Below are 10,835 nucleotides of genomic sequence, written 5' to 3'. Positions count from 1 at the left end.
GCACGTCTAACGGATTAAACCTCTATACATAGAATCAATCGAGAATTTGCCACTCTCTTGTGTTCCATTAAAACTCGTTAGTCCCTTGCGTTAATTCGATCGAAGCCAAACGTTATAGAAAAGCATTCCATGATGAAAGCCTAGGACTAACAAGATCTCTTCTAAACAACACATTTGGTGTGAAGACTCCAAAATCTTAACAATAGTATTGTCTTTGTAACGCACAATATTATACGGAGCAAGATATTGTTCACCGGGTGTAGCATTTCCCAGCCACATATCCCCCCAAAACCTAATTTCTTAGCCATCCTAGTTGTGATCGAACCATATGGAAACAATAATTTCTTCATCGTTATTATGCCAGCCTAGAAATGTGAGTCCTCAGGTTGCCAGTAAACATAAGACAATACAAATGAGTTTATGTATTTCTCTTTTAGAAGAGTTTGCCACGTACAACCCATCCCCGGTAAGGAGCTTTAAGAGCCATTTACGTAGTTGTGATCGATAGATATTGCTCACCAAGTGTAGAATTTTCCAGCCACTTATCCCCCATAACCTTATTTCTGAACCATCCTAGTTGTGATCAAACCATATGGGAAGTACCTCAAAAAAAAAAATGGGAAGAATAATTTCTTCATCGTCACTAGACCAGCCCCGAAATGCGAGTCCCTAGATTTCCAATAAACATGAGACAATGCACATCAGCTTATGCATTTCTCTTTTAGAAGAGTTTGCCACACCCCATTCCCAGTAAGAAGTTTTAAAATCCACTTACCTAGAAGGGATTTGTTCTTGATCTCAAGGTCATAGATCCCAATTCATCCTTGATCTTTACAGAGACAAACTACATTTCATCATTTAGCCAATTGATATATCTTTCTCATTATATCCTTGCAAAAGAAATCTTGAGCAGAAATAATCCAACCGTTGTAAGACTCCTTTATGTAGTTGGAAGAATGAAATCATATACAACACCATGTTATTTAGTACTACTAATGAGAACTAATCTTCCGCTAGAGATAGTACTTTCTCTTTCTAACTACTTAATCGCTTTTGTAACTGTTCATCCACGTGTTTCCATTTTGGGAGTCTCTAATAATGTATCGGCTTGCTTAGATAGATGATAGGAAACTAGCCTTGCCCGCATGCAAAAAGTTTGGCGTAAAGGGCAACCTCATCTTGAATCTCACCGATACAAAACAATTCACTTTTGTGAAAACTAATTTTGACTTCTGAAAGCCGCTCGAAAGTTTTCTCTCCTTTTCAAGGTCATGATTCATAAATAAAATCGTAACGTCAACAAATTGAAGGATAGGCAGCCCACAAACCATCAGCTATGGAACTACTACTTCCATTAGCCAACTTTTTTTGTGCGCTCTATAATTATAGCTAACATATCAGCTACTATATTAAATAGCATAGGTGATCATGAATCCCGTTGTCTTAACCCTTTTTGGTTTGGAAATATTGGCCAACCTCATCATTGATTTTAATGGTCACACTTCTTTTGAAAAGAAAGTTATGGATTAGCGCAAGCTACTCATCATAAAATAATTCATTCTGAGAGTCTGTTGGAGAAAAAACCATATAACTTTATCTTAAGTCTTTTCGAAATCAACTTTAATATTACCTCATTCAACGTTTTTCGATGTAACTTGTGGACCATGAACCATCTAGGATATTTCTTCCTTATGTAAAAAAAGCAGTCTGGGTGGAACGAATAACATGGCTACAACCGAATTAAGGCAAATAGTTGTGAATATTTCGAAGCTAACATTAAAAAGATAGATATACATATATTGTTGAATCATTTTTCTACTCCATTAACCTTTGCAACAAAATTATCTCACCAAAATTTAGGTGAAATAGATCTAGCTGTCCATCATGAAGAATGTTGACTAATTCTAGCACGCCCGATCTAATATCTTCTACAAGTTTTGATAGAATTCACCTAGAAAACCATCCGAACTCGGGGCTTTGTTGTACCCATTTCACCTAGAAAATAACTGCAGCATGTAGCGAACTTTCACATAGTTCTATGTGACACTTTCTACTTGCTAAAAGGAGAAATTGTAAGCTTAAGATAAGGGACAGTATTAAATTAGATTGATTACTTTACTCTTTTGCTTCATGCATATGCGGTTATTCATTAATTAAGATTCAGTATACCTCACTGCACTCCACGTTTGGAATGGCAGGAACGCAGCCGATGGGGAAAAAATTATGGTGCCCTGCTAGAGAAGTGAAGCGCATACCTAACCAACAGATTATGCTTGGATGATAAAAGAATTCGGTGCAAGGTCCATCTACCAACATTGCTTCATGTTTCCTTCTAGTACTAAGTAAAACATACAATTATTTTGATCACCTGTCCACTGGCGTCCCTGACATCCTAGACCTGTTAAGGCATCACATCGGCGAGGTCCTTGCTCTTCAGGAAGGCAGGAACCCCTCCACGAGCTGACGCTCCGCCGGCGGCAAATCATTCAAAAGATCGTCACCCTTCGCACCTGAGGGGAAGTTCTGTAAGAGGAAGTCGAGCGTCGGCATCTCCAGGAAGGCGTTGACGAGGTCCATCAACGACTCGTCCTTCTTTACCACCATCGTCTCTGCTGTGGCGTCCTCGTCCTCGCTGGGTTGCTTGAAGTTGGTGACAGCTCTCGCGCCATGCAGCTTGACAGCCGCGGCGTCGTATGCTCTGGCGGCCTCCTCAGGGACGTCGAAGGTGCCAAGCCACGTCGGAGCCTTTCCCCTGCAGTGTCTGATTTTCGCCCCGTACCGGCCGCTGAGTGTCCGGTGCACACCGCGGAACTCCGTCCAGCCGTCCGACCGAGACACCGTCTTCTTCACAGCCCGCCCTGTGAGTTGCAACTCGACGGCCGCTGCGTCGTACGCTTTGGCGGCGTCCTCAGCGGTTTCGAAGGTGCCAAGCCAGACATGGCCGCCCCTCGACGGAACCCAGATCTGCGCCCCGTACCTTCCGCTTGGTTTCGGGCGCACACCACGGATCTGGGTCCCCGTGGCCTTCTTCACCCTCCCGCTACGAACAGCTTTCCCATGCTCCTTCGAGAGTTCACTCATGCCAGTGCCAAGGACTTGTTCTTGGATGCTCTGCGCCATCACCACCATCACTCATGTGGTAACTCGCAATTCCTAGACGGGGCGATAGTCACGAGAAGGAGCATAAATGAGGCAGCTTTTACGAGGTTCGGGAAGGAACTGGTTAGCCAAACGGACAATAGTAGTTGGATAGGCGCGCTTTGGCGTGCCGCTTGCATCTTGTTCTGATACAACGTGGCCGATGTGGTAGAACGGTAGACCGTTTTCGTCTTTGTCGTTGTCGTGCGTAATGTATTTCGTTTTCTTAACGTTTAATCTTAGTGACGCACATAGATCTAAAGTGGCAACTTCGACTTATGTATCACCATAGTACTAGTGACTACCTAATAAGAAACTAACATATCTTCATGGGCACAAAGCATGCATCCGATAATTCAAATTTATAGGCGCTTTTCGGTGATCTTTCCATACCTCACTCATGTTGGCGCTGAAGGTTGGTGTTTGGATGATTTGTGCCATCACAACCATCACACTCACGTATAGTCGCGCCCGGTTCCTGGACGGGGCGGTCTTCATGAGAGGGAGAAGAAAGGAGGCACCTATTTGGGGTTCAGGAAAGAATAGGTCAGCCAGATAGACACAATAGTACTTGGGAAGGACCGTGCCTGCATCATGTTCCAACACAGCGTGGCCGATGTGGTAGAACGGTACGTAGACTGTTTTTGTTTGTAGCGTTGCCGTGTGTAATATGTTTTGTTTTTCTTAACGTTTAATCTTAATGACACATAGATCTATAAAGTGGAAATTTTGGGTTGCGGATCAGCGTGGTTCTATTGACTACCTTATAGCACACTCTCGTGTAAGAGACTGTCATAATTTCGTGGGCACCATTTGATAATTTAGAACTAATTGACTTTTCATCGTTGCTTAACTGGCATTTTCATTTATTAGAGGATTGGTGCAGCATCAGTGCAACTTGAATTTGTTTAGATACTGTACTAAATAAAAGCACTTCTTGTGCCCTACCTTAGAAGGTACACAGTCAAATGAACGTTATTCAAATGATATTTTGGAGATGCTATACAATGAATTACTCTTTTGCATCATACTGTAATGTACCTTTATCTCACTAAATGTACCTTTACTGAAGAGCCTTCATCTCACTAAAGAGCCTTCATCTAACTAAATGTACATTTACTGAAGAGCCTTCATCTCACTAAATGTTATTATATCTTCAATGAAGGGTTTGCGTAAAAAAGTTCCTTCTGCTTGAAGAGCTTGAGATTTCATGGTGCTTAGATGACACACAAGTTCTCGAACTTGTCACGAGAGTTAGAAGTATGCCCAGGCCTGAAGCACTTTTGGTCTTGTCAAGAAGTGGAGCTTTGGACCTAACGATGATCAGAAACCTCATGCAATTACTAGAATGTGTGGGCTACATTCTTTGCATATTATCAATAATAAACTCAAAACTGAAGGCTTGATGGCCATCCTCGACAACCGACACTATGTCCTAAATTGTTGTTACAGAACTTTATTGTAGTAAGGTTTCAATCTGCTGCGAGAAAGATAAAACCATGTTGAAAAAACCAGATCATCAATGCAAAAGCAGCCTAATTAAGGGTAAGGAAATACAGCTGACACACGTGCAGAAGGCTTATGGGAAAAAATGATCCATCACAAAATAGAGCCGATGAAACAACAAACAAGATACTACGATCGCTTTAGAAACTGAAAGATCAGCCGGCCGGCTCCACTAACAGTTTTCTGCTTTCTTTTGGCATGCTAACATCTCATTAATTAAGATCCATGTATTTTACAACGGGAAGCACGAGCACAACGTCGGACGGCCTCTGTATCAGCATTTACAGTACGTGGCAGTAGTGCAGATTGCCGATCTTCTTGTAGAAGCCATTCTTGCTAACATTGTCCCTGGCGCAGAATGATTGTTGACACCACATGTTGCAGTCTTCTGTCTTCTCATGCACCGGGCAGCCTACGTTCTTCAGTTAGTTGCCCCACAGGTGGTAGTCTTTGCAGCACGCTGGCTTCTCCGATGCTGCAAAACAAAATTGAAAGATGAAGCGCGCAACAGCAGAAGAAACTTACTCGCGGAGGCAACGAGCCAAACTGCTATGACAAGAGCCAGTACTAGTTCAGAGCTACGAGGCCATGCTATTCGATCTCTTTCGTGTGTTCTTGCTCACAGATTAGATCGATCTCAACGTAACTTTCTTTCTCTTTCTTCCTTCTCTCAGTGTGATTCTCTTCTGTTGTGTTGCCGTACTATTTGTAATATTTACTTGCTCCACTTTTAGAATTGCTCTAATAATGGAAAATATGCATTTATTACTCTCTGCTGAGATTTGGTAAAGTAAGTGACATGCAGGATTTTTTTTGTCTCACGTGTTCTTATTTAAAACTAATTAACACAGCATATCGATACATGGATATGAGCATTAGTTGCTCAAGATGCCAGTAAAAAATAGGTTGTAGTGTCATATATTTGTCTTTTCGTCTATAGTGGCCTGGAGAATCAGCAAGAGAATATTGTCTTCTCTACTTTGTAGATGTTCTAACGGATTATGGCTACACACATACACAAGTTTTGGACATAGAGACTTAGTCTTCAAAATACAATGCTGACTACCAATCAAATAAACGTTCAATCAAGAACAAGTAATAATTTAAGATACTTTCTCAAAAAAGAATTTAAGATACTTTTGTAGTTTTAATTGACCAAATTAACAATAGGAATAATTTTCACCAGGACACTTTACTCAGGACTTAAATTAAGAAAACTAACAATAGGAATAATCTCTGTCTTTTTAGAACATCAGCACAATCACTACTAACAGTACAGGAAAAGAAACTTTGCCTGGTACCAAAAATACTTGGCAGAGGTAGAAAAAATACACGGCAAAGGCTTTGTCATGTGTTCCACTGGCGAACAACATTCGGCATAGATTTCCGCGGCAAAGGTACTTTACGGAATGTGTTGTGAATATACTTCATGGCTGTACCATCGACAGTGCCTAGATCCGGCAAGTCAGGGTGGCCCATAGACGGTGATGGTGGCGTATGGCCCATCGGGCGGCCCAGTTGCTGTAGATCAAGATGGATGAAATCCAACCCAGGAACAAGGAGCCGGATCCACTGACCAACTCTGGAAGTCGGATCCGGCCTAGCCCATCAGGGGTAGCCGGATCCAGTACGGCGTATAAGGGAAGACGGATCCTTGACGTGCACGGCAATGTAATATTCCGTAGTTAGGCAACTTGTATTCCGACTAGGACTCTCCGTGTAAACCCTAGATCCTGACGCCTTTATAAGCCGGATCCTGGGAGCCCTATAGGCACAATCACAACTCATTGTAACAACGCGAAAGCGCCCAGATAATTCCAGACAAGCAGCAGTAGGCCCTGTCATCGTGCATGTGTTTCGAAGCTGGGTAAATCGCGTACCACCGTCCCGGGGACTCTCCTCTCGATGGCCCCTAGTTATTCTCCCCCTCGTGAGGATCCCTCCTCCGAGGTACCGTCAAATAGGAAATGACAGTTGGCACCTACCGTGGGGCCAGCGGCGTCTGGAGGCCGGAATTAACCGGGAGGGTTCCGCCATGGGAAGCTTCGACGACTCCATCGCTGTGGGGCGTGTCCTTTACGCCGGGAACTTTCCGACCATCCCCCAGGACGGGTGCTGGATTCCGGCTAAGACCGACCCCATCAAACTCTCCATCATCCCAATCGGCGGCATTCACATCTTCATCATCGAGACCGTCGATTCCGACGGAAATGCCCTGGTAAATCACGCTGACGCGGCCGCCACTGAGCAGGACGCAGTCGTGAAGATCCGATATGAGTCGCAGGAACGTCCTAAGGAAGATTCCGCCTTAGATCTGGAAATTTCAAAGCCCACCCAATCCGCTCCTGGGCAGGAAATAACGGTGGAAGACCAATGCAGATCCGCCTGGATCTCCCAGGTGTTAGAGAAGCAAAGGTGCCACTTCGTGCACTTCCTTGCACATACCGCAGGAACCGCCCCTCCTCGGGATGGAGCCAGACCCATGCAGGTTGAGGCTACCGGAAGCAGCCGACACTCCGGATCAACAAGAGGTTGCCGGAGACAACAATGCTCCGGATCGGCAAGAGGAGGCCGGAGACAAAGAAGACTCAATACTCGACCACCTAAGCCCACTATCCGACGATGCGTCCTCCATGGACACGAGAGGAATACAACCGTATTATGAAGGAGTTTGAGGGTGAGGAGAAAGCCGAGGCGGAATCCGCCCCGCCAAAGTAGGTCCTCGTGAACTTAGCCGGGGCTGGAGCAAGGAACTGACGTAGAAGCGACTCCGCCCGATGCCGGAATTCCAGGCCCGTCCAATCTGGATACCCGCAATGGATGTGCTATCGCATTGTGCCGGATCCTGGAGAAGGACGTGTCCTCGATAACGGGGAAGATATGTCCATAGAAGAGCTCGCTAGGTAGGCAGGCCGGGGTGCCATCACGAACTCGGAAATCTTGACCAAGCCAATAATTCCGGAAGAAGCCGCAGACCTGGAAGCTCTTGAAGCCAAAAGGAAGAAACTGCTGGCTACCGCAGAAAGGTTTGCCAAGACCGTCGTAGAAATGCTGGAAGAAAGGCAAGACGTGGAGGAGTTGTTGGAACGGGTCGAGGAAAAGAGCGCACTACCGTAGAATATTTGCAGCAGGCCAAAGCACTCCGAGAGCGGTAGGAGTCGATCATAGGCAATGCCAGCAAGGAAGAAGAAAGGATCCGACAGGAAGCCATTCGCCCTCGCAAGATCAACTTTGACAGCCCCACCATTCATCAGCCGCTCGCAACTCCAAAGGATAACATGACGAAGGTTGCAGAGCTTCTGGCCAAAAACGATGAGGAAATTGACATCAACCACCTCCATACACTTGTCTCCTCAACAATGAAGCAACAGAGTAAGGCAGATACTTCGCACAGGATGAAATCCAACCCGGAACTATGTGTATCCACCGCGCAGAAGGACGCCTCGGGAAGGGAGCGTCGTGACGAAGAATCGTGCACCGGATCCACGGAGCGCAGAAGAAGAACCAGAGAACATCCAAATCCAATCCATGTACCCTCGAAAACACCTCCGACGGACCCAAACAAGGGAAATGATCCGATGTACACTGGCAGGGACAAGTACCGGAACCCGTCACCTCCGCCCCGGAACCCGCGTCCTCCTCCGCCACCTCGCCGACGTAGTCCAGCTAGAAACACTAGACCCCATGGGCCTGGTGGAATTAACATCCGCGACAACGTGGTCCCTCAGAGGAATCGGAACAAGGAGCGCACGCCTGAGCCGCGCAAGAGCCGGAACGAAGAACGTGAGCCCGAGCCACGCAGAAGCCGGAATGAGGGAGTCGACCGACATCATGGAGAAGGCAGCCACCGAAGCCGGAGTCAGCAGCAAGAAGGACGCGGAGACCAAGAAGGCGAAAGCAAAAGGTCTCATTGGCCCCCTCGCAGGTCTCCCTCCCCACCACCCAGTGGAGGAGGTGGAGGCGGAGGCGGAGGCCGGAGATCCCGTTTCCGCTCAAAATCTCCCGCCCGCAATGGCTCGCTTGACGCACGGGAACATCTCAACGAGTATAGAGATGAATACGTCAGCCCAAAGTGCTTTGGCAGGATGATCCGAGAGGAGCCAAAGCCAAAAGTCTTGAGCCTCAAGCTACCCAGAAATCTGAAGCATTATGATGGCAGTGAGAGGCCTGATACCTGGATTGATGACTACTTCAACGCAGTCAGCTTTGCCGGAGGGACCCCCTATGTTGCATGCCGCATGCTCCAGCTGTACCTTGTTGGTCCAGCCCGTACTTAGCTCAGCGACCTCGAGAAAAACTCCATCTTTTGCTGGTTCGACCTGAAGATCGCCTTCGAGAAGCACTTCAGGGGCACCTACAAAATACCCACCACAACAAGCGACTTACAGACGTGTATCCAGAAGAAGAACGAAACCTGTCGAGCTTTTCTCACTCGGTGGTTAGCAACAAGAAACCAGTGTGAGAACGTGGATAATCGCACAGCAATGCTAGCTTTCATATGTGGCTTGCAAAGAGGGGGCTGCTCCGGCAAAAGCTCACTTGCCTGATCAATGAGAACAAGTTGACCTTCGATGACATGATCGGCATTGCTAGCACTCACACCGCCATTGATGATGATGCAGGTGAGATCTCACAGCCACAGCCATACCCCTGCATCAGCAAAAGAAGAACCGTGATAACAACAACAAAAGCAACAAATGGAAGAACCCCTCCGACGACCAGAAGAGCGGCGGATCCGACATGGTAGCCATGACGTTCCAACGCGGAGGTCAAGGAGGCGGAAGAGGCCGTGGCCGTGCTGTCGGAGCCGGCAGGGGCTAGCAGCGCGCTGACGAGGTCACCGTCGCTGGGTTCCACGCTCCCCAAACCTACGAAGAATACAGGGATATGCCATGTCTAGCCCACATTGATCCGGCTACTGGCAAATCCTCCCACACCAATCGTAACTGCAAGTGGGTCAACGATCTCAAAACTGACCCGGAAGCAGGATACAAGCGCACCCGGAAGCACCGCCCGCGCGGCAAAGGAGGCAAGGGCAAGAATAAGGAAAAGGACGAGGATAGTTCCGAGACGATGGAAGAGGATGAAGCATCGCCGGATCCTAAAGAGAGTTCCGCAGCTAACAAATCCAACCCCTTTGTCAAAAAGAGTGCAGGTGCATACCACACCTTCCTCGGAACCCCAACGGTCCGGGCCAAGAAATCGTCCCTCCGGGTCCTGAATGCCACGGTTCCGGCTGTGCCACAATATGTCAAGTGGTCGGAAAAACCCTGCACCTTTGACAGGGCAGATCATCCTACTGTCATTCCAAAAGAGTGCTACGCCCTTGTTGTTAGTCCCCACATAGACAGGTATGACTTCTCCAAGTGCCTTATGGATGGCGGAGCTAGCTTAAACATCATGTACCTGGAGACTCTAGAGAGGGTGTACCTTACCAAGGAGCAGCTTAAGCACATCACCACTGAGTTCCATGGTGTGGTTCCGGGTAAAAAGGCAAACTCCTTGGGCAGCATCAAACTTCTCGTGACCTTCAGCGATGTCAACAATTTCCACGAAGAAATGATCACGTTTGAAGTTGTGCCCTTCAAGAGCAGCCACCATGTCATTTTTGGCAGGCCCACCTACCACAAATTCCACGCAAGGGCATTCTACATCTACAACAAGCTCAAGATTCCGGGTCCTAACGGTATGATCACCGTATCCAGAGACTACAAGAAAGCTCGAGACTGCGAGGAGGGCGAGGAGGGCGAATCCACCATTGCGGAATCCGTCAATATCCGGAGAGGAGGCTGCAAGGCTACACGGCCATGGTGGATTCTAATGAGATGCATACCACCAAGAAGCGGATCTCTAACAGAAGACTTCGTTCAAGGCCGCGATAGATAGCAAGAAGGTTGACCTCAAGGAAGGCGACAATTCAAAGCAAGTGTCCGTCGGAGCTGGCCTAGAACCCAAATAGGAAGACGCGATCGTCGAGTTCCTGTGAGCTAACATGGATATCTTCGGATGGCAACCTTCTAACATGTATGGAGTACTAAGGGAACTCGCCGAGCACTACCTCAACATAAATCCGGGTGCAAAACCGGTGAAGCGAGCTATGCGACGCTTTGGAGATAAGAAGCGTCGCGCCATAGGGATGGAATTAGCAAAGTTACTAGAGGCAGGATTTGTAGTAGAAGTTATCCATACTG

This window comes from Lolium rigidum, chromosome 1 (assembly GCF_022539505.1).
Source record: "Lolium rigidum isolate FL_2022 chromosome 1, APGP_CSIRO_Lrig_0.1, whole genome shotgun sequence".
NCBI classification, from domain to species: domain Eukaryota; kingdom Viridiplantae; phylum Streptophyta; class Magnoliopsida; order Poales; family Poaceae; genus Lolium; species Lolium rigidum.
The sequence above is the reverse complement of the archived record's forward strand: the minus strand, read 5'-3'. Positions refer to the sequence as shown.